The sequence below is a fragment of the Coregonus lavaretus genome (assembly GCF_964263955.1).
Source record: "Coregonus lavaretus genome assembly, chromosome: 18".
NCBI classification, from domain to species: Eukaryota; Metazoa; Chordata; class Actinopteri; order Salmoniformes; family Salmonidae; genus Coregonus; species Coregonus lavaretus.
This window is the reverse complement of record NC_140005.1, coordinates 26,021,872-26,047,308: the sequence shown is the minus strand read 5'-3', so window position 1 is coordinate 26,047,308 and position 25,437 is coordinate 26,021,872. Positions and strand designations below refer to the sequence as shown.

The 25,437-nt window shown below is 43.7% G+C and overlaps 1 pseudogene across 1 annotated transcript; it reads left to right on the top strand.

Moving 5' to 3' along the window:
• The first annotated feature begins 13,384 nt into the window (after positions 1 to 13,384).
• On the top strand, positions 13,385 to 14,395 carry LOC311145610 (glycoprotein hormone beta-5-like; annotated as a pseudogene). Its single transcript has 3 exons — positions 13,385 to 13,400; positions 13,748 to 13,892; positions 14,203 to 14,395. The product of its transcript is annotated as a glycoprotein hormone beta-5-like (transcript).
• The last annotated feature ends 11,042 nt before the right edge of the window (positions 14,396 to 25,437 follow it).

Below are 25,437 nucleotides of genomic sequence, written 5' to 3'. Positions count from 1 at the left end.
AGGGTGTTGAGCCCCCTCAAGCCAATGCCTCCACACCTTTAGGGCCTGTACCACGGCTAACAGCTCCCTGTCCCCTACGTCATAATTCCGCTCCGCCGGACTGAGTTTCTTAGAATAAAAAGCACAGGGGCGGAGTTTAGGTGGTGTGCCAGACCGTTGTGAGAGAACGGCCCCAATACCGGCCTCGGACGCGTCTACCTCTACCTGGAATGGTAAAGCGGGATCCGGATGCGCCAACACCGGCGCCGAGGTAAACAGGTCCTTCAGTCTCCCAAAAGCCCTGTCCGCCTCAGCTGACCACCGCAAGCGCACCGGACCCCCCTTCAACAGAGACGTTATGGGAGCTGCCACCTGTCCAAAACCCCGGATAAACCTCCGGTAGTAATTCGCAAAACCCAAGAACTGTTGCACCTCTTTCACAGTGGTTGGGGTTTGCCAATTACGCACAGCTGACACCCGGTCAACCTCCATCTTCACCCCTGACGCAGACAACTGATAACCCAAAAAGGAGACCGACTTCTGAAAGAACAGACATTTCTCTGCCTTGACATATAGGTCATGCTCCAACAGCCTCCTCAACACTCGCGCACCAGGGCTACATGCTCTGCTCGGGTAGAACTGTACACCAGAATATCGTCGATGTACACGACTACTCCCTGCCCCTGCATGTCCCGGAAAATCTCATCGACGAAGGATTGGAAGACTGAGGGAGCATTCATTAACCCATATGGCATGACGAGATACTCGTAATGACCGGAGGTCGTGCTAAACGCTGTCTTCCATTCATCGCCCTCTCTAATGCGCACCAAGTTATATGCGCTCCTGAGATCCAATTTTGTGAAGAACTGAGCACCGTGTAATGACTCCGTCATAGTCGCAATCAGAGGAAGTGGATAGCTGTACTTCACCGTAATCTGATTGAGACCGCGGTAATCAATACACGGGCGCAGACCTCCATCCTTTTTCTTCACAAAAAAGAAGCTAGAGGAAGCGGGTGAAGTGGAGGCCCGTATGTATCCCTGTCTCAGAGACTCGGCGATGTAAGTTTCCATCGCCTTCCTCTCCTCTTGAGACAAGGGATACACATGGCTCCGCGGGAGGGCTGCTCCTAACTGGAGATCTATCGCACAATCCCCCTGTCTATGAGGCGGCAGCTGCGCCACCCTAGTCTTACTAAACACCAGTGTCAAATCCTCATACTCGGGGGGAATGTGCAGTGCAGGCATTAGATTCGGACTTTCCACCGAGGTCGCCCCTATGGAAACACCCAGACACAGCCCCTCACACTGAGCAGACCACCCTTTAAGAGCTTTCTCTCGCCACGAAATAGTAGGGTCATGGGTAATCAACCAGGGAAGCCCCAGCACCACCGGATACGCAGGAGAGTCAATCAGATAGAGCTGAATCGTCTCCTCATGACCCCCCTGCGCCTCCATCTTAAGGGGCGCTGTGACCTCCCTAATCAACCCAGACCCTAACGGACGGCTATCTAGGGCATGTACAGGGAAAGGCTTATCAACGGGAAGGAGAGGAATCCCTAATTCTGCACAGAACTGGCGATCTACAAAGTTCCCAGCTGCGCCTGAATCGACTAGCGCCTTATGCTGGGAACGAGGTGCTACCTGTGGAAAACAAACAGGCAAGGTTATGTGAACGACAGAAAGCTCTGGGTAAGTAGGGCGCCTACTCACCTGGGAGGACTCCCCAATGCGTGGCCTGCCTTCACCTCCACCGGGGGACCTTCCCCAACACCTAGCCGCGGTGTGCCCTCCACGGCTACAGTTGGTGCAGGGGACGGCCCCCCTCGGGTTCCTACTCCTCCTTTCTCTAGCGCCAGCACCTCCGAGCTCCATAGGGCTCGGCTCGGAGGTGCTGGAGGGTGAAATGGGCGACCCCCATCCGGGGCGTCCACGGGTGGCGAGCAGGGTGTCCAACCGAATGGCCATGTCGACTAGTTGGTCAAACGTCAACATGGTATCCCTGCACGCCAACTCTCTTTGGACGTCCTCCCGGAGGCTACAACGGAAGTGGTCTATGAGGGCCCGCTCATTCCACCCTGCATCTGCCGCTAGAGTCCGGAACTCCAGGGCAAAATCCTGTGCGCTCCTCATCCCCTGTCGGAGGAAGAACAGACGCTCCCCCGCCGCCTTCCCTTCTGGTGGATGGTCGAACACGGCCCGGAAGCGGCGGGAGAACTCCGCATAAGTGATGGTAGCGGCGTCCATTCTCCTCCATTCGGCGTTGGCCCACTCCAACGCCTTGCCGGTGAGACAGGAGATGAGGGCGGAGACGCTCTCGTGTCCCGAGGGCGCCGGGTGTACGGTGGCGAGGTAGAGCTCCACCTGTAGCAGGAACCCTTGACACCCGGCAGCGGAGCCGTCGTACGCCCTCGGGAGCGAGAGCCGGATCCCACTGGGTTCCGGAATGTGGACAGGAGGACTGACCGATGGGGATGGTCCGGTAGGTGGGGGCGTGGGTACCCCGCTGCTTTCCCATCGGTGGAGAGTGTTCATCACCCGATCCAAGGCGTGACCGATCTGGTCAAAATGAAGAACGCGCACACAGTGCGGACTCTCGGAAAAACAACACACGAGAGTAAATACAACAAGAGCAACAGCTTGACAAATATACAATACCACATAACACCTGCCCCCACACACGAAAACTAAATAGGCAACCAAATCAAACACTAACAAGGGACAGGTGTACAAACAGACAAAACCAAACAAACATGAAACATCGAACGGTGGCAGCTAGTACTCCGGGGACGACGACCGCCGAAGCCTGCCCGAACAAGGAGGAGGAGCAGCCTCGGCCGAAACCGTGACAGTGAAGACTTACAGAAAACGTTTGACCTGTGTCATTGTCAACAAAGGGTATATAACAAAGTATTGAGAAACTTTTGTTATTGACCAAATATTTATTTTCCACCATAATTTGCAAATAAATTCATTAAAAATCCTACAATGTGATTTTCTGGATTTTTTTCCCTCATTTTGTCTGTCATAGTTGACGTGTACCTATGATGAAAATTACAGGCCTCTCTCATCTTTTTAAGTGGGAGAACTTGCACAATTGGTGGCTGACTAAATACTTTTTTTCCCCACTGTATATGGCACAGCTGTCAATTTTTTTGTCCTACATTTTTTTGGTCCTATATTTCTTTATTTATAACAATTTTCTTAACACAGGCAAATTCCTTACTTTTTCCCCCTTCCACTTGCCTCTTCCATTTTTGTGGTAATGCTGCAATTAGTTGGTTGTAATTTTGGGTAGAGGAGACATTTCCATATATTTTTGTTAGCTACATGTGTGACATAACTCCACCAGTCCTATAAAGATTATACCGTTGTTTTTTTTAATAATGTTTTTGTAAATCAATTAGTATATTTGAGTTTAACCATAATATTTGATGTTTTATTTGTTCTGTCTTTTCTGGTGGATTAAACTGAAATTGCAACCATCTTTCTATGGCTTGTTATAAAATAGCGATATTTTGGAGATTATCTGAATAAAGGGAAATGGGCCATTCTTGAACATGGGGTGAGACATTCTTACTAATCTGCTAGAGAACCAGTTCAGATTTAAGTATAACTTTTGTATGACTGAAGCATTTAGTGAGAGGTTTAATGCTTTAATATTGAATAATCCTTCACAATTTGTCCTAACCTGAGTCTCAAGCCATGATTGCTTCTATCAGTTTAAGTTCTGTCTCTGGTGGGGGTTGGAGAAGTTCTGTTTTGTCTTGTTTCATGTAGCTCAAGGATGCAAATAAGTGATAGGAAATATGTGTGACCTTTAAAGATCTTTGTAACATGTCTGCTTAATCTCTCTGCTCTCTCTCTGCTCTCTCCGCTCTCTCTATTATCAAGCTTGACTGACAGCTATGAAAAGGCAACAGGTGACTGTGGCCAAAATACTCAATACACAATAACAGAGTCTTAACCTACAGCTCTTCACCTCTCCCTATATAACAGAGAACAATGGCAATAAACATAGGGTGAACTTTAAAAAGCATAAACACGAGGTGAGGCATTATCCACCACTGCTAACGGGTCATTCCACCAATTTGGTCCTTCTGAGAAGTGTAACTTGGTCCCCCAAAAAAACCCAGTTGATTTCACCTAATTTTTACATTCTGTCATAAAGAGCACATGTTCAACTTAATAAAAACACGTTTTCCCATCTCAAGAGGTAAAAAATATACACTATACTCAACCTGATTTTACACTATGATTTGACTATTAGATGTTCAATCTTTCTTTTGAATAATAAAAAAAAGAACAGTTTCAATATATTAAAAAGAGAGTTAAGTTAAAATAACAGGGTTGACCTTACAATGAAGAATCACTAAACAAATTAAATAAATAATAATCTTCAGAAATGACTTTGTCAAAGCAACAAAATAACTAGGTCTTTACAGTGATGGTGAAAACTTTTGGAGACATTTTGTGGTTAAGTGGGTTAAAATCTTCCTAGAAGTCATAGAGGGTGCACAGAGGGATATGTACTTTTATTTTATTTTGGCACTTTAGCAAGTCTTTATTCATAATAAAAATCACTTTGATTGAATTCTACATGTGGTCTATATTAAAGGGTACTTTATTTAATATAACAAGCTTCATTTATCGTTTTTCTGAATTGCTAAAACACTAAACCCCATTCTCTGAACCAAATGCTCAGTGGCCTAAACCCATTTGTCGAATCAATCACTCTTTTTGCAAAACTTTTAACACATTCTCACTCACTATAACACATTTCGCACTGTGATGCACTTGTGTTACAAAATGGTAAAACACAGGCGGCAAAAGTTAAACACAACTACAACACAGTTGTCATCGTTTACACACAACGACTCCAAATTGTTCACACTTGTTTCTAATTTTACATTTACATTTTCGTCATTTAGCAGACGCTCTTATCCAGAGCGACTTACAAATTCTAATGATGTGATCAAACCAATTGTACAGAATATAAGCCAGTTCAGAGTGCACAGGTGCGTTGAATGTTGATACCAACAATGGATGGAAACAATCTGAGAGGCAGAGGAGGAAGAGTACGTGTAAGAGGTGGTGGACAAGGAGGAAGAGTACGAGGACGAGGAAGAGCAAGACCAAGAACAGTAATTTCAGAAGAAGTAACTGTGATAGACCATGTTGTTGTTCATGGAATGACAATGAGGGAAGCAGGACAAAGAGTACAACCCAATTTGAGCAGATTCTCTGTGGCCACCATAATCAGGACATTCAGAGAAGAGAACAGGTAATTGTTTCTTTTTATTTTGGTCATTGAAAGTTTACTGTATACATTTGATTCAGTACATCACTTTGTCTGGGGAAAAAAATAATAATTTTCTTACCATACAATATTTTACGTATAGAAGTAATGTCCATTACTATTTTTACTGTATGTATATGTTTGTAAGTGCATTTTCCCTTTTTGTAGAATTGCAAGACTACCACATGAGGGTGGAAGGCCTGCTATGTTCTCCCAACAGCAAGAGGCTCTCATTGTTGATATGGTCCTTCAAAACAATGCCATCCGACTGCGTTTAATACAGCAAAGAGTTGTTGAACACAATGTAAACTTTGAAGGAATCAACAGTGTCAGCCTTTCTACCATTGACCGTGTCCTCCAGCGCAACAGGGTATGCATGAAGCAAGTGTAGAGTACCCTTTGAGCGCAACTCAGAAAGGGTCAAAGATCTACGATTTCAGTATTTGCAAGTAAGTGTACACTCAGACACTTTCAGCGCTGATGCTTACAGTACAATGCTATGCTACTAACCTACTGTTACTGTAAACTGCACTAAATTGTAGTGTATGTAAATGCACTATTGCAGAAGTCTGTCTTTCTGTATCACTTACTAAACTACTTATTTATCTATTTTTATATAGAGAGAGTGTTTGAATTGGATTCCATGGAAAGGCCCCATGAATACATTTTTGTAGATGAAGCAGGGTTCAATCTGGCGAAGAGGAGAAGGAGAGACAGGAACGTAATTGGCCAACGTGCCATTGTGGAAGTCCTTGGCCAGCGTGGTGGAAATATCACCCTTTGTGCAGCCATAAGTAATCGTGGGGTTCTCCACCGTCATGCAACCCTGGGGCCATATAACACTGAACATCTTCTTACATTTCTGGGTGGTCTTCAGGATGTTTTGTTTGAGCGTGAGCAGCAGGATCATCAGCAGGCAGTGCATCATGTCTATGTCGTGGTTTGGGACAATGTCAGCTTTCACCATGGTGTCCAGATACGCGAGTGGTTCAACATCAACCAGCGATTCATAAATGTTTGCCTTCCACCATACAGCCCTTTCCTCAACCCAATAGAATAGTTTTTCTCTGCGTGGCGGTGGAAGGTCTATGACCGAAACCCATATACCAGGGAAAATCTCTTACAGGCAATGGAATTGGCCTGTGGTGACATAGGTGTGGAGTGTTGTCAAGGCTGGATCCAGCACACCAGAGGGTTTTTCCCCCGTTGCCTGGCAAGGGACAACGTTGCCTGTGATGTGGACGAAGTCCTCTGGCCGGAACCAGAATGAATCTCTCATTGACTTTGATTTCGCAGTTGCACAACATTTTTGAGTGTACTGTAATGTGCTTTTCTGTCACGTACGTTAAGAGACGGGTCGGACCAAGGTGCAGCGTGAAAGGCGTACATGTTTATTAAACTAATAAACACACGACACAGTAACCAAAATAACAAACTTAACCGTGACGGTCCAAAGGGCTAACACACAAGCCTAAACAGGAACACAACAAGATCCCACAACACAGGCAGGAAAACTGGCTGCCTAAGTATGAACCCCAATCAGAGACAGCTGCCCGGCCAAACATAGAAATACAAACCTAGAATATTCACACCCTGACCAAACTAGCTAGAGTTCTATAGGCCAGGGCGTGACAGTACCCCCCCCCCCCCAAAGGTGCGGACTCCGGCCGCACAAACCTGACTTCCAGCTTCGGTGGCGGCTCCGGCTCTGGAGTGGAGCCGCTGACCGGAGCTGGACTGGGCACCGGTGGAGCAGACCGCTCTGGCTCCGGAGTGGAGCAACCGACCGGAGCTGGATCAGGCACCGGTGGAGCGGCCTGCTCTGGCTCCAGAGTGGAGCCGCTGACCGGTGCCGGACCAGGCACCGGTGGAACTGGCACGGGCCGTGCCGGACTGGCGACGCGCACCACTGGCTTGGTGCGAGGAGCAGGAACAGGCCGGGCCGGACTGGCGACGCGCACCACTGGCTTGGTGCGAGGAGCAGGAACAGGCCGTGCAGGACTGGCGACGCGCACCACAGGCTTGGTGCGAGGAGCAGGAACATGCCGGGCCGGACTGGACTGGGAACACGCACCACTGGCTTGGTGCAAGGAGCAGGAACAGGCCGGGCCGGACTGGGAACACGCACCACTGGCTTGGTGCGAGGAGCAGGAACAGGCCGGGCCGGACTGGGAACACGCACCACTGGCTTGGTGCGAGGAGCAGGAACAGGCCGGGCCGGACTGGGAACACGCACCACTGGCTTGGTGCGAGGAGCAGGAACAGGCCGGACTGGGAACACGCACCACTGGCTTGGTGCGAGGAGCAGGAACAAGCCGGGCCGGACTGGGAACACGCACCACTGGCTTGGTGCGAGGAGCAGGAACAGGCCGGGCCGGACTGGGAACACGCACTACTGGCTTGGTGCGAGGAGCAGGAACAGGCCGGGCCGGACTGGGAACACGCACCACTGGCTTGGTGCGAGGAGCAGGTACGGGGCGTACCGGACTGGGAACCGGCGCTGGAGGTCTATGACTGTCTCCGACCTTTACACTCCGCGCCCCGTCCTCCTCCAGTGAGGACTCCTCCTTGAGCCCCCACAAGTGCAGTGGTCGGGGCGCGGAGTGAAAAAAATTGTTCTTTGGGCTTTTGCAGTTGGACTAATGTATTTTTATGCAAGTGCTGAATATACAGACATTCAATACTGTATTACTTGCAGTACTTACAGTATACAATATATTCACTGTACTAAGTTGTGATTACTTTTTGTTGTTTACTATATACAATTTTTTTTAAATCTGTAACTACATGCCCTGGACGCTGTGTTCTCCATTTTTTGATGTAGTGTCTAATGAACGCTCTGTAGTGTTTATATATTGACTGGCTGTGTGTATGATCTGAAAACATTGTTTGATTTTGAGCACAGATTAAATGGTTTTGAGGCGATTGTTTGATTTTGCCAGAAGAGTCAGGGGTTTTGTGAATGTAGTTTGAAGATTTGGTTTTGTGTTTAAAGTTTTGAGAAAATGGGTGAAGGTTTCAAGAAATGTGTCTTAGCAATTGAGAAAAACTGTAATATCATAATATTTCATAGTTATTTAAATATCAAAGGGACACAAAAGGCACTCATTTCGTGGAACGACCCTAGTGTCTAGACTCAGAAACACTGAGAAGCAACTCAATCACAGTCCTACAGACCCAATGTGAAACTGTGTCGCCGCTATCCTCACTATAGTGTGGCATCTGTGCTATCCAAAGGTTCATGTCAGCTGAAGAGAGAGAGAGAGAGAGAGAGAGAGAGAGAGAGAGAGAGAGAGAGAGAGAGAGAGAGAGAGAGAGAGAGAGAGAGAGAGAGAGAGAGAGAGAGAGAGAGAGGAGATTGTGTGTCCCTGAGACAAAGTCATACAGGGTTGCTCTAATTGTGGATACAGTGGGGGTGAAAAACACATACTGTAACAATGCACTGGAAAAAGACCAGGGGGTGGGGAGGCAATAACACAATAACACAGGCTTCAGACATTTGTTTGATGACATAGACAGATAGCACTGTATGTTTGTCCACTGGAACACATGTCCAGTCCATTCACCTAATGACTCCATGAATGGACAACGAGGTGGAGGGTTACACTCCATGAAGGGTCCACTCCATAACTTCTATTTCCGTCAACAGTATGGCCCTAAATCTTCTTTGTTTTGTTTTTGGAGGACTGAGGGGAAGGGCCTATGCAAGGGTGATATCAAAGAAGAAGAGGTGCTGGTGTCCTCTTTTGCATAAATTGAACAATATTTTGTGTGTGCGCATTTGTTCTGTTTCAGTGTGTATATAATTGGTCCTGCTACCACAGAGGCAACAAAAAACAGACCTTTTGTCATGTTTGAACAGGGGTAATAAATCCTAGTGTGTTGCGCTAGTTCCACCCATCCAGCCATGCATTCTGACACACACGTGACACAAATGGGGAGAGATGAGGGTGAGGAAAAATAGTATCTTGTTTCATTTGAAGAGAGAGACACTGGGAAGGGCAGTTTGGGGCATATACAGTATCCTGTGTAAGATTGTGGAGAGACATGAGTGTTCAACAGAGAGAGGGCATTGTTTTCTTTAATCTGCCGACTCAGAGGAGGCAGAGGACAGACAGGCAGGCCTCCCTATATCAGAACCACTCAGCCAGCCTAGCCAAGGCCTCACTGGAACAGAGTGGCCAATAGGGTCAAGGACATGACTCCCACTCATAATGACTAAGTCATACTGCTCTGATCCGTTCTGCATTTCATTGTTAGTATTTAACATCCAATATGCATGCTATGCAGAGACATTGTTATTGGCAAAGACACCAATTACTTGACAGAGCTTGTGCTGTATATCTCCCTCTGGTTGTGGCTTACATTCATCGGCTCTACAAGCCAGGAAACATGATTTTACATGTCAGATAATCATTTAATGAGCATTCAGGTCCAAACAGATTCTATGATTGACTAAATGTACATGAGGAGGTCTACATGAGGGAAATTCTTATACTAAGAAAAAGTTTTACAAATCAACTTCCACCTTGTAAAAACGAACAGAGACAGATTAGGCTATCTCTGAATTTATTCAATCCAAAATATTTGGTCTCTCTGATAGTTTCAAGGCAAAGTTTAATACAAGTAAAGTCATTGTAAACTTTGCCAGACATCTGACTTTTCACAGCATCTACTTTCTGGGTCTAACTCAAGTCAATCCAACATCAATCATGACTGTGTCATTTCCCTGACCTAATGTTATGGTATGTGCTCAGAAGAACTTAGAAAAAAAGGTGCTATCTAGAACCTAAAAGGGTTCTTCGGTTGTCCCCATAGGAGAACCCTTTGAAGAACCATTTTTGGTTCCAAGTCTAACCGTTTTGGGTTCCATGTAGAACTCTTTCCACAGAGAGTTCTACATGGAATCCAAAAGCGTTCCACCTGGAACCAAAAAGGGTTCTCCTACGGGGAAAGCCGAAGAACCCCTTTGAAACCGTTTTTTTTTAAAACAATCAACAACTTAAAAGTAATATGCAAAGATCTCAAATAGAACAGCAACAAAGCAGTACATTTGATCAATTGTATGTAATGCAAGAACTTCATCGACATGGAAAAAGAGTCAATGCTAATTCAAGTAGATGTATAATATGTTTTTACAAAGCTAATAATAACCTGTAGCATTATTTCCATTCATAAAGAAACTATCAGAGGTTCTTGTCTTACAAATTGGCTGCATGAATGAAACTGAATGTGTCCCATAAAAATGCCTGTCATACACTGTTGAGAGAACAGTTAAACATAATCCAACAAGTAAGCCTGTTAGTAGCCCATTGGGCAAAAACCGGTTGAATCAACGTTTCCACTTAATTTCAACAACAAAATATAATGTGATGAAGTTGAATCAACGTGGAAAACTGATTGGATTTGCAAAAAGTCATCAATGTAAGGGAATTTTGTAATAAACCTAAATCCAATGACATGGTGAAATTTGTTGTTGAATTCACGTTAGTTGACAACTCAACCAAATGTCAATCAAAACTAGACGTTGAACTGAAGTCCGTGCCCAGTTGGAGGATAGTTTTTCCCATTACAGTTTTAAATATTCCTCACATAGGTCGAGTTAAGAATAAATGGCGTGCACTTCGACTCGCGAAATGCTAGATAGCACGACAGACGTGTTGACATTGTGAACTTGTCACTGCCTAAAATAGCGCACTAGTGGGCACGTGTTCAGTGTGCCTCCAGTGCGCTTCAAACCCCAGTTCTGTACTGTCATAATGAGTCCTTGAGTCAGACCAGTATGTCAAAATATGGTGAAGTTGCCTAATGAGAAACTCATCATAGGCCACAGGCTACACGATTTATAAATAGAGTGGGGACCAAAAACTCAAATATGCTAATTAGAGTTGCCATATTGGCTAATATGCTTATCTGAACACATAGAGGGGTGACTAGAGAGTCAAATATTGTAACAATAGGCCTAAAATCAAACATCGAAAGCTTCTTCATAGTAAGTCAAGTAATATTACGCTTTTCCAAACTGAAAGCCACTATCATTCATTCGCCAAAAGGTGTCTACTTACATGTAACAAAGTTGAATAGACGTGTTTCAGTTGTCTGGCAATCACATGCAGGTCCGGCAATAACAATACTCATTGATTGGAATAGGGAAAACAGAGCGCGTTGTACAGTATAAATTGTGTAGCACCAGCACAGTTACACGTCTCCCAACGCGCGCAAATGTGGAGATAGTAAAGCAAGCCTCTACCGCTCGAGGAGTGGGTTTCAGACGGAGGCCGGCCGGCTAAATATAGCAACCAGTCAGGTCGGACATACTCCCCATTTTGTCACACCTGTAGGGGTTGGGGGCTATAGCCTACAAAAGTGTATCCGATTGTAGCCAGTGGAACAACAACATGATAGTCACTGCGAGATCAACTTCTTCTTCCTCTTCTTCTTCTTCTTCTTCTTCTTCTTCTTCTTCTTCTTCTTCTAATTCATTTATTATATTGATGTAAAACCCACCCACTTCACCAAACTCAGATCTTAAGGATAGATAGGCTTAGAGTGTCCTTTTTAGATCTGGCATATCCTTCAGCAACACTATTGCCAGCCAGGCTAGTGGCTTTAATGGAATCAGAATAATGTCACACTAGCAAATAAACACTCCACTCCCTCTCCTCCAGTGGGTCTCTATAGCTGACTAGAGACTAGAGTGTCAGTGTCACATATCAATTGCTGTATGCATGGAACAGAGGGCAAAATTAAACTGTCTCACCAGTTTAAGGTCTGCTGTCTGCTAGGGGCCATGTAATGACATTAGTATTTGTTGCAGATTTAATTTAGAAAAGAAATAAACATAATATACACCTGGCCTTTTGTACAATTATTGACAACAGCAAAGGCAGCCAGTCCACTATCATTGTATTGTTTTTGAGAATTGCCCATTTTTTTCACCCAACAACTCATACCGTGTCATTAACTAAACATCCATGGTTGGATGAGGTCCTTTGCTTTATGGGAATAGTCAGTACTGCCAGCAGGAACAAGAGGTCACTCATTTATCATCTTAACCAGAGCCAGAGATATACAGGTATTAGAAAACCTGATTTGAGCTTTAAAACATGGCTTGAGCTTTAGTACTCTTTAGAAAATACCTGGTAATATGTGATATCTAGGAAGGGAGGAGGTGGCTTAGACGACTGAGATCAGGTGGAGACCTATCCTCCCTGACTCCTCCTCCCTCCCTGCTACTCTAATCTAACTGTAATAGGGTGGAGGTTGAGGTTCATTTCCTAAAGTACTTGAATTCTACTTGAGTTCTTCTGCTCCGATCCCCAGTATCCTGAGGGCTTTGGGAGATAGTCATTTCATGATGAACGAAGTATTTACTCATCCAAATAAACCCTCAGGTCTTCTCGTCTCTCTCTCTCTCCGCTCTCAGACGCTCTTATCCAGAGTGACTTACAGGAGCAATTAGGGTTAAGTGCCTTGCTCAAGGGCACATCAACAGATCAGACCAGACCGTACAATACTCCTCTGTCTCCATGGGCTCCACACACCAAACATCCAAATTAGAGCTACAGTAAGTGCTCTGTGAAAATAACAATAAATATTTACAAAATGTAATTACACTTACAGACTGAAATGGATAAGAAAACACTGGTTAGTTAGCGCTCCAGGGCAAGGATCTCACCTGTAAGAACAGCTCCTGAGGGCCTTCAGCTAAATTAGCCTGGGTGTAGATCTACAGGTATGAGTGTGTTTCCCCCCTCTTCCATGTGGATGGCTATAAACAAAGAAGCAGCCACAGTCCCTAATCAGGCTAATGGCCTGTAGTTCACTGGTGACTGTGCTGATGGGGTAGGGAGGTAGAGGAGGTACAAAGGCCTAAGGGGGATCAGACAGGAGCCTGGCTCTCTGGCAAGAGAGTCCCTGACTGGCTCCTGATTGACATGACATGCTGGGATAAATAGCTGGGAGTTCCTCCCTGGGATCCATTAGCAGGTGTTTCTGCTGTCAGAGACATCACAGCTACCGGAGTTACTGCAGCTCCTGATTCAGAGGTTCAGTGGTAGTCCTCTTCAGTGGAGATCTACTGCAGTGAGACCAGTTGTGTGCCCAGATGACCCAGAGGAGAGGTACTCAGTGGTGAATTATAACACTTTAGTTAGATCAGTCACACTTACGCTTTATGGAGTTAGGGTCAGGAATCACAGAGATCTCTGGAATATTTCATTTTTTAAGATTTTGCTTAATAACTTTTTTCAACAATCTAAGTTTGCTTCAGTTGATTGGTTTCATTAAAATACCAACAATATTGTCAAAAAATACTCACCACATTAACTTGCTATACACTAACTATTTGAAGACTTCGATAAAAGTGAGATATAGAGAGAGCATAACATGTTAGGCATTAGAGATAACCCTGTGGTGTGCTGCGCTGTGCTGCTGTGCTGTACAGTGCTGTGATCATGGCTTCACCCAGAGACACTGAGCCAGGCTTCAGCTGTCAACCTGTTCCGCTTCATTGGCTGTGCCATTGGGAGTGTACCTTCCTGGCCAGGAAACCAGGCTGTGGAGGGCTGCACATCACCACGGACGCCTGCTGGGGGCGCTGTGAGACCTGGGAGGTGAGGCTGGAGAACAGGAGAGAGTCCTATGCAGTCAGACTGCAGATAACTGTTAGAAACCAGTAGATGTCAGCAAACTCTGTAAACATTTTCATTATGAATAACTGAACTACAGTATGATGATTATTGCAGAACAATGCATCACAGTATCACGGCTAAATCCACCCTTGACAAAATGAAGTAAATAATAAACTAATTTATTATAAACTAATTTATCATAAACTGTACTTCAAATGGAGTAACTTCATTGTGGAGATTGTTGAATAAATGAACATGTTAATCAAAATGTACCTTGTATCTGTCTCTTCAGAAGCCTGTCCTGGACCCTCCCTGCATAGAGTCCTACAAGCGTGTGTGTACCTACAACGAGACCCGCCTGGTGACGGTGCAGCTGCCTAACTGCTCAGCCAACCATGGACCCCATGTACACCTACCCTGTAGCCCTGAGGTGTGATTGTGGAGTGTGTCTGACCAGCACCACCAAGTGTATCACCTCTGTCTGACTGCTACCATCACTAGTACTGGATAGGGAGAGCAGCGCTGGACATTTATTCTATGGAGAGAATGGAAATCGCCTTTCTATTTATTTTTCATCTTCAAGTCATTATACAACTTGGAAAAACTTGAAACATGGTAATAAATTATGTAATCTGAATCTAAATAGTTTATTTCAATTAGATATAGCTCACTCAGCTCTTTACTGAAAAAGCAGATGAGAAGAAAAAAAAGAAATTCAGAGCATAGTGGTTGATAATGAACTTGAAATCATTCATAAAGAGGATATCAACTTGTTTTTCTAAGCATTATGGATATGCATGAGAAGGAGCATTATATAACCGGTGTCACTAAGGTGCTTCAGGGCTGTGTTTGAGCTCTCATGCTTGCAGCATCTTCACTTTGTGGGTAAGGTTAGGAAGACTGTGGAGCACTCCCTAGACAGTCAAACACACTCACAGTGGCACACACACATTTGCTCACAGTGTCACACACTCACACAGGAAGACCCCAGGAAGAGTAGCTGCTGCTTTAGCAACAGCCAATGGGGATCCCCCCAAAAGATATACAACAACAAAAATACACACACACACCCTATGGTGTCAGGGGTGTCAGACTCATTTAGAGTGCCTCTTGGGTTCATCACAAAATCTTCAAGACTCGGAACATAAACACACACATTATCACCCTCTCCCCTCAGATATTAATATTAATAGTACAGTCTCTCTGTGATTCATGCTTTTGGGCTTTTCATGTTGTGGCACCAGGATCATCCAAAAGGACACATTAAGGGGTCAACAGAGTTCCACCATTTTAGGATGGGAAATAACATTGAGAGGGAATGAAGAGATTTCTGTTGAACATGACCATGGAAAAGCCACCAACAGTTCTACCATCTTTAATCCTTGTTTGACTCCACGTCACATCTGAAAATCCAGACATGGTAAAAACTACATAGTGCCACACGTTTGACCCAGGACACCTAACCTGGAACAGTGAACAGACCTGTGCCTCTGTGTCAGCTGGCCCTGTCTCCTGGGTCTCCCTCTGAAACACACTGATGATCTACAGCACTGTTAAACACAACATACAGTTGAAGTCAGAAGTTTACATACACCTTAGCCAAATACAGTTGAAGTCGGAAGTTTAGATACACTTAGGTTGGAGTCATTAAAACTCGTTTTTCAACCACTCCACAAATTTCATGTTAACAAACAATCGTTTTGGCAAGTCGGTTAGGACATCTACTTTGTGCATGACACAAGTACTTTTTCCAAAAATTGTTTACATACAGATTATTTCACTTATAATTCACTGTATCCCAATTCCAGTTGGTCAGAAGTTTACATACACTAAGTTGACTGTGCCTTTAAACAGCTTGGAAAATTCCATGGCTTTAGAAGCTTCTGAAAGGCTAATTGACATCATTTGAGTCAATTGGAGGTGTACCTGTGGATGTATTTTGAGTCCTACCTTCAAAATCATTGCCAATTTTGCTTGACATCTTGGGAAAATCAAAAGAAATCAGCCAAGACCTCAGAAAAATAATTGTAGACCACCACAAGTCTGGTTCATCCTTGGGAGCAATTTCTAAACGCCTGAAGGTACCACGTTCATCTGTACAAACAATAGTATGCAAGTAACTGAGTTTAAATGTATTTGGCTAAGGTGTATGTAAACTTCCGACTTCAACTGTACATTTAAACTCAGTTTTTCACAATTCCTGACATTTAATCCTAGTAAAAATTCCCTGTTTTAGGTCAGTTAGGATCACCACTTTATTTTAAGAATGTGAAATGTCAGAATAATAGTAGAGAGAATGATTTATTTCAGCTTTTATTTCTTTCATCACATTCCCAGTGGGTCAGAAGATTACATACACTCAATTTGTATTTGGTAGCATTGCCTTTAAATTGTTTAACTTGGGTCAAACGTTTTGGGTAGCCTTCCACAAGCTTCCCACAATAAGTTGGGTGAAGTTTGGCCCATTCCACCTGACAGAGCTGGTGTAACTGAGTCAGGTTTGTAGGCCTCCTTGCTCGCACACGCTTTTTCAGTTCTGCCCACAGATTTTCTATAGGATTGAGGTCAGGGCTTTGTGATGGCCACTCCAATACCTTGACTTTGTTGCCCTTAAGCCATTTTGCCACAACTTTGGAAGTTATAGGACTCGTTTTACTGTGGATATAGATACTTTTGTACCTGTTTCCTCCAGCATCTTCACAAGGTCCTTTGCTGTTGTTCTGGGATTGATTTGCACTTTTCGCACCAAAGTACGTTCATCTCTAGGAGACAGAACGCGTCTCCTTCCTGAGCGGTATGACGGCTGTGTGGTCCCATGGTGTTTATACTTGCATACTATTGTTTGTACAGATGAACGTGGTACCTTCAGGCGTTTGGAAATTGCTCCCAAGGATGAACCAGACTTGTGGAGGTCTACAATTTTGTTTCTGAGGTCTTGGCTGATTTCTTTTGATTTTCCCATGATGTCAAGCAAAGAGGCACTGAGTTCGAAGGTAGGCCTTGAAATACATCCACAGGTACACCTCCAATTGACTCAAATGATGTCAATTAGCCTATCAGAAGCTTCTAAAGCTATGACATCATTTTCTGGAATTTTCCAAGCTGTTTAAAGGCACAGTCAATTTAGTGTATGTAAACTTCTGACCCACTGGAATTGGGATACAGTGAATTATAAGTGAAATAATCTGTCTGTAAACAATTGTTGGAAAACTACAAAGTAGATGTCCTAACCGACTTGCCAAAACTATAGTTTGTTAACAAGAAATTTGTTGAGTGGTTGAAAAACGAGTTTTAATGACTCCAACCTAAGTGTATGTAAATTTCCGACTTCAACTGTAAATAGGCGAGATTAGCAGACCTGGCTGTGTGTCTCAAGAGAGCACAGTTCTGTGGCCCTGTTGAGAGCTGCTGTAACGGCCCGTTTTTCTAATTGTTTCTGACATTATCGCCGCTTTCTCCTCTGGCTGGGGGGGGGGGGGGGGGGGGGGCAGGAGAGGAGGGTGTAAGGGGGAACTGTAACAGCTCCTGGCAGGAGGACTGAGGGGGGAGGGGAGGGGGGGGGGGACCACACTGCAACATCCTAATGGAAAAAGAGGGAGGCAGGATCTGAGAGGAAGAAACAGATGATGATTATGACTATGATAAGGATGAAAGTGATGATGTTGATTATGAAGATGATGACAACAACTTGGTCATTCAGACCTCACTTACAGCAGTGAAGCCCTCCTCTGCTGAGATCATGTGATACGATTTTCACTCAAAAGGTCAATTCTTAAAAAAACATGAACATTGATAGCCTTAGCAAAGGCCCTGCTGAACCCAAATCCACCTCTAACTGACCACTGTAAAATAATGACCACATACTGTATTTGGTGGTTTTACTGGAAGATCTATAGTGGTCCATATTGAGTGGAAATGGAGCTTGGTCTTTTTCTTTTTCGATCTTAGAGGTCTGATAATCACTTAAGAGTACACCAAAGAGAAGATACACCCAAAATGCTTTAAATTTGTCATTTTAGCCACAATCAATAATATTTCAAGAGAATTGAATGGCATGATGCTCCTACAGTATATTGATGAATGTCAGTTTCAGAGGAAGAAGACCGGCTCAGTTTTTAAGAGCACTTAACCAAGGGTAATGGGTTCAGACTCTGGCCAAAAACTATTACAGAAAATAGTCATCACGTCGTACTTTTTCACACTCCCACAGGAGTCATCGATTCAATTGCAGCTTTATTTTTAGTAGCTCTTGAGAAGCTAATTTCTCTTGACTGTTTCTCTTCAGCTTGGTGTCAATACACACAAATGATGGTAAATTAACCATGATAATTCCTGTCAACCTGCTCAGTCTTAATTGGAGGTTCAGATTAGAACCCTTCACTCCACCCTACCTGTGCCTGAACAAGGACTGTAGCTCCAGCGTTAATGAGCGTACTGGAGTCAACACGACTTATCACAACACAGGAGTTGAGTGGACAGATTATTGGAATGCAGCCCTCTTGCCAAATCAAGCCCGACAAAGTATCTCAAAACGCTTTCTAAAAAACATAAAAACAAAAAAGCTTTGAGGTACCTCAATACCATTTATGTTAATTATTTAAATGATTTAACATCGGACCGTTTCAGTCTAAAAGATCGCAGCAGATTACACTGATCCTCTTAGAATCAGAACCCTGTATCCAACCATTAGAATTCCACTCACACACGCAACACAGAAACATGAATATCTGCAGATGAGCCAAAGTGGAGATGCTGGGGGAAAGGGCCAATAACACACAGACAGTATCAGCTTGGAAATCTAATTTCTGGAAGTTCTGATTTGACTACTATATGGTATCACAGATTGGATTTTGCAGTAATATCAATGATGTACAGTTGAAGTCGGAAGTTTACATACACTTAGGTTGGAATCATTAAAACTCGTTTTCAACCACTCCACAAATTTCTTGTTAACAAACTATAGTTTTGGCAAGTCGGTTAGGACATCTACTTTGTCCAACAATTGTTTACAGACAGATTATTTCACTTATAATTCACTGTATCCCAATTCCAGTTGGTCAGAAGTTCACATACACTAAGTTGACTGTGCCTTTAAACAGCTTGGAAAATTCCAGAAAATGATGTCATGGCTTTAGATGCTTCTGATAGGCTAATTGACATAATTTGAGTCAATTGGAGGTGTACCTGTGGATGTATTTCGAGGCCTACCTTCAAACTCAGTGCCTCTTTGCTTGACATCATGGGAAAATCAAAAGAAATCAGCCAAGACCTCAGAAAAATAAATGTAGACCTCCACAAATCTGGTTCATCCTTGGGAGCAATTTCCAAACGCCTGAAGGTACCACGTTCATCTGTACAAACAATAGTATGCAAGTATAAACACCATGGGTCCATGCAGCCGTCATACTACTCAGGAAGGAGACGTGTTCTGTCTCCTAGAGATGAACGTACTTTGGTGCGAAAAGTGCAAATCAATCCCAGAACAAGAGGACCTTGTGAAGATGCTGGAGGAAACAGGTACAAAAGTATCTATATTCACAGTAAAACGAGTCCTATATCGACATAACCTGAAAGGCTGCTCAGCAAGGAAGAAGCCACTGCTCCAAAACCGCCATAAAAAAGCCAGACTACGGTTTGCAACTGCACATGGGCACAAAGATCGTACTTTTTGGAGAAATGTCCTCTGGTCTGATGAAACAAAAATAGAACTGTTTGGCCATAATGACCATCGTTATGTTTGGAGGAAAAAGGGGGTTGATTGCAAGCCGAAGAACACCATCCCAAACGTGAAGCACGGGGGTGGCAGCATCATGCTGTGGGGGTGCTTTGCTGCAGGAGGGACTTGTGCACTTCACAAAATAGATGGCATCATGAGGAAGGAAAATGTTGTGGATATATTGAAGCAACATATCAAGACATCAGTCAAGAAGTCAAAGCTTGGTCGCAAATGGGTCTTCCAAATGGACAATGACCCCAAGCATACTTCCAAAGCTGTGACAAAATTGCTTAAGGACAACAAAGTCAAGGTATTGGAGTGGCCAATACAAAGCCCTGACCTCAATCCTATAGAAAATGTGTGGGCAGAACTGAAAAAGCGTGTGCGAGCAAGGAGGCCTACAAACCTGACTCAGTTACACCAACTCTGTCAGGAGGAATGGGCCAAACTTCACCCAACTTATTGTGGGAAGCTTGTGGAAGGCTACCCGAAACGTTTGACCCAAGTTAAACAATTTAAAGGCAATGCTACCAAATACAAATTGAGTGTATGTAAACTTCTGACCCACTGGGAATGTGATGAAAGAAATAAAAAGCTGAAATAAATAATTATCTCTACTATGTATGAAAAAAATTATAACTCACTAACTGTAAGTCGCTCTGAATAAGTGCGTCTGCTAAATGACTAAAATGTAAATACTATTATTCTGACATTTCACATTTTTAAAATAAAGTGGTGATCCTAACTGACCTAAGACAGAGCATTTTTACTAGGATTAAATGTCAGCAATTGTGAAAAACTGAGTTTAAATGTATTTGGCTAAGGTGTATGTAAACTTCCGACTTCAACTGTATATAAACCCTGGATTGCTGATGATACAGTGGGGAAAACATGTATTTAGTCAGCCACCAATTGTGCAAGTTCTCCCACTTAAAAAAATGAGAGAGGCCTGTAATTTTCATCATAGGTACACGTCAACTATGACAGACAAAATGAGAAAAAGAAATCCAGAAAATCACATTGTAGGATTTATTTTCAAATTATATGGTGGAAAATAAGTATTTGGTCAATAACAAAAGTTTCTCAATACTTTGTTATATACCCTTTGTTGGCAATGACACAGGTCAAACGTTTTCTGTAAGTCTTCACAAGGTTTTCACACACTGTTGCTGGTATTTTGGCCCATTCCTCCATGCAGATCTCCTCTAGAGCAGTGATGTTTTGGGGCTGTCGCTGGGCAACACGGACTTTCAACTCCCTCCAAAGATTTTCTATGGGGTTGAGATCTGGAGACTGGCTAGGCCACTCCAGGACCCTGAAATGCTTCTTACGAAGCCACTCCTTCGTTGCCCGTGCGGTGTGTTTGGGATCATTGTCATGCTGAAAGACCCAGCCACGTTTCATCTTCAATGCCCTTGCTGATGGAAGGAGGTTTTCACTCAAAATCTCACGATACATGGCCCCATTCATTCTTTCCTTTACACGGATCAGTCGTCCTGGTCCCTTTGCAGAAAAACAGCCCCAAAGCATGATGTTTCCACCCCCATGCTTCACAGTAGGTATGGTGTTCTTTGGATGCAACTCAGCATTCTTTGTCCTCCAAACGCGACGAGTTTAGTTTTTACCAAAAAGTTCTATTTTGGTTTCATCTGACCATATGACATTCTCCCAATCCTCTTCTGGATCATCCAAATGCACTCTAGCAAACTTCAGACGGGCCTGGACATGTACTGGCTTAAGCAGGGGGACACGTCTGGCACTGCAGGATTTGAGTCCCTGGCGGCGTAGTGTGTTACTGATGGTAGGCTTTGTTACTTTGGTCCCAGCTCTCTGCAGGTCATTCACTAGGTCCCCCTGTGTGGTTCTGGGATTTTTGCTCACCGTTCTTGTGATCATTTTGACCCCACGGGGTGAGATCTTGCGTGGAGCCCCAGATCGAGGGAGATTATCAGTGGTCTTGTATGTCTTCCATTTCCTAATAATTGCTCCCACAGTTGATTTCTTCAAACCAAGCTGCTTACCTATTGCAGATTCAGTCTTCCCAGCCCGGTGCAGGTCTACAATTTTGTTTCTGGTGTCCTTTGACAGCTCTTTGGTCTTGGCCATAGTGGAGTTTGGAGTGTGACTGTTTGAGGTTGTGGACAGGTGTCTTTTATACTGATAACAAGTTAAAACAGGTGCCATTAATACAGGTAACGAGTGGAGGACAGAGGAGCCTCTTAAAGAAGAAGTTACAGGTCTGTGAGAGCCAGAAATCTTGCTTGTTTGTAGGTGACCAAAATACTTATTTTCCACCATAATTTGCAAATAAATTCATTAAAAATCCTACAATGTGATTTTCTGGATTTTTTTTCCTCAATTTGTCTGTCATAGTTGACGTGTACCTATGATGAAAATTACAGGCCTCTCTCATCTTTTTAAGTGGGAGAACTTGCACAATTGGTGGCTGACTAAATACTTTTTTCCCCCACTGTATGTATTGGCCATTGAGAGGCTTTGTGTACATAAATTATTGGGTAAAACTTTGTCTGCTTAGTCATTTGAAAGTATAAAGAGGGAATACATTGATTGAGTGATTCTGACATTCTGTAGATATCCCAGTAATAATACATTTCCTTTCCTGTAGAGAAGCACATTTTAAAGTTGACAAATAGACTAGAAAGCCTCAGACAGAGATGTACCAGACAGTAGTTTATTTAGTTGATGCTACAGTTAAGGTGTGAAACTGTAAAACAATACATGAGCCATAGTGGGAATCATCAGTGCTACTTATTAATGACATTGCTTTAACAAATGGTAGAAAACAGTAACATTCCAGTAGAAAAGGATTGGAAATTATAGTCCAGGTGTGATCAGATGCTTCCCAGTCCTGCCAGTCCTGTCCCCATATGGAGAGGTATCCAGTCAGCACAAATAGAGAGAGAGAGAGAGAGAGAGAGGGGCTAGATATTAGCATGCTCAAGACACAATCAGTGAGTTTCGCTAGAAGTTCTTCAGAGAGAGAAGAGAGAAAGAAGAGAGAGGGGGACAGAGAGAGCGTGCAAGAGAGAGAGAAAGAGAAAGGGATTGAGTGACTGCGAGCGACCAGTGTGAGGTGAGAAGGAGAGATAGGAGAGAGGAGTGTCAGGTGAGAGAGGGATGGAGGGTGCAGCTATACATTCAGGTGTCTGAGACTGAGATGTGATGTGTTCTCTCCCTGTGATGAAGGGAAGTCTGGCCAGGCTCTGTCTCTCTCTCTCTGGGGAGCACACTCAGATCACAGGAGATTATTTTCAGTCACTTGTCAAATAAAGACTAAAGGTAGAAGCAGAAGAAACTCTCTCCATCCCACTGCTCCTACTCCCTGTGTCCCTTCATGAACATCAAAAGTCAGTTTAAGTCATTTGAGAGAAACTTGGCATGTGATGCATACAAGAGTGTTACAGTATGAATGACTTATATGCACAAATCCATCGACTGAATGCAACCACTGCATCCTAATGTATCTCTGTATTATTACGTAGTACTAGATCCCAGTGTAGCAGACAGGCATTCATTAGTGGACTTAGAGCAAGAACCATACACATTTATACTGTATATAAGACTCTGCTGTGAGCTTACGAGTGCCATTGAGAAAAAATCTGTTCTCAATCACCAGGAGATCACAGCTTGCGATATTCAATACATCTTCATAACCATGAACGTGGTGGTAAAATGGACAGAAGACATCCCCATTGGTACTACACACCCCAGGCAGGCCGCAGAGGGAGCACTTTGCAGCAGGCTAGGCTAGCTGAGAAGAGATCGGTTTTAAACAGAAGCCAGCCCAGCCCAGTGCTGCAGTGCAGTTGAGTTGAGTTGGGGAGAGGCTGAGAGGCAGGCAGGCACCCACCACACAAGATCTAACGCCTCCCAGGCTCTGTCTGCTTGATGTTCTGACAGCCAGGCCAACTGATCTGCCTCTGTGGAAACACCTAGATCAAGAGATCCTCACACTGTGTGTGTGTGCATGTGTGTATACATCAGTTACAGTACCCTGGGGCATAAAACTGCTCCTCGGCATGCAGATTTACAAATATAAATGGATTTTCTATTTTTATTGAGATGAGCCTTTAGTGGTGACGGTGCTCTCAACAAACTAATCTTCAATAATAGAACTTGGTGCAGGCTTTGTGACACACCGTGTCACTGTGTAGAGAGGCTGTCTCGTGTCATGTGTAGGGACTGTGGGACTGTGTGTCACTGGATGGAGTGGACTTTTATGTGCATTAAACTGTATGTCCCAGAAGCCATGCTGTCAGTCTGTCTCAGACGTCCCTACTTTATTTACCACAGTGCAGTCAGTCTGCACATCTAGTTCATGCGCCAGGGTGAACTTAAAAAGCCTTCTTTAGACATCATGGCAACATACGGTCGGTACATAACATGTACCTAAATTATGCATAGACACGAGGATAAACTGTTATGCAATTAATGCTAAAATACTTCTGAAAATAATCTTTCTCTCTACAGGAAATCAGACAGTGATAGGGGATATATATGTCGATCATCAAAAATATAAATCAATGTACAGTATGTAGCAACAACTTACTGGAACTGACCAAGGCTTGAGAGGAAAAAAAAGGACTCATGCCTTCAAATTATGACGGTGCTCAATAATTGACACTCAATCATTATTATCAGTTTATCACTTGCATTGGCACTCATATCATCCAGAAACTAACAGATAAGTTTAGCCTATAGCTACTGGACTTTCTTTCTGTGGGAAAAGCATTAACCTTATGGATTTCCCCATTCGCCAAGTATCAATGCAGGGTTTCAGTACCCATTGGAAAGTCATGGTTAATAGTGCTACCTCTATACATACCCTGAATGTCAACATTAGAAATGGTCAATAATTTAAAAATATTCATATATAGAGTAGATCAATAAAATCTTGGTTCTCTTTCAATACATTTGCATGCAGTCAACTGCATAATATACAGGCAAGAAGTAAATAGAGTCAGGGGCGCAACTTTCACTGGGGACGGTGGGGGGACATGACCCCAACATTCTAAAATTGCATTTTTGTCCCCCCCAGTTTTGCCATTGCACTGTGGTACTAAAAGCGGCATCGGTGTGCTTTAGGACCATGCGGACGCCTCAGAGCGGTCGGGTTGGCTGTTTGGCGGGTTCAGTAGGCTGGATTTAGGACCATGCGGACACCAAAGACCGTGCGGACAGGCTGTGTGAAGGCAAAGCTTCTGAAAGGCACGGTGCTGCTGTCTGCAGCTACTGTCTCTCTGTGTGTTACACTTTTTCTCCGAGTTGTAAAAGCAAGCTGAGCAAAAACTGGCTACTCTTTATTTGACTGATGTAGCTGGCAAGGTAACTGCTGTTTGACTTAACAGAAAAAAAAGATGTATTCCCAGTGCTGAGCTAGTAGTGTAACTGACGTAACGTTAGCTACAGTAATGTTCCATCCCCTCTCGACTGAAGTTCTGCCTGAAGAGAATTAACTAGCTAGCTAGGAGCTACCGCAGCCAGTTCAGCTCTAGTCTCTAGCTATCTGTCAGGTAGCTGTATCTAACAGCTGTTGTGTGTATGAAATGTTTTGTAGCCTTTAAATTAACGTTGCTAGTTTTCGTCTAACGTTGGCTAACGTTAGCTAGCTAGCTCACTCACTTTAGCTATTACTTATGCCTCAATCACATTAGACCTGAATCAAACAATGAAACCAGTTGCCAAACGACTGAAAAACGGTATTCTGATGTTTTTTGACAGCGCAATGTGAGTTTTTATTGGAGTCAGTATAGCAATGTAACATTATTGATCTGTCAGTTTTCCTAGCTA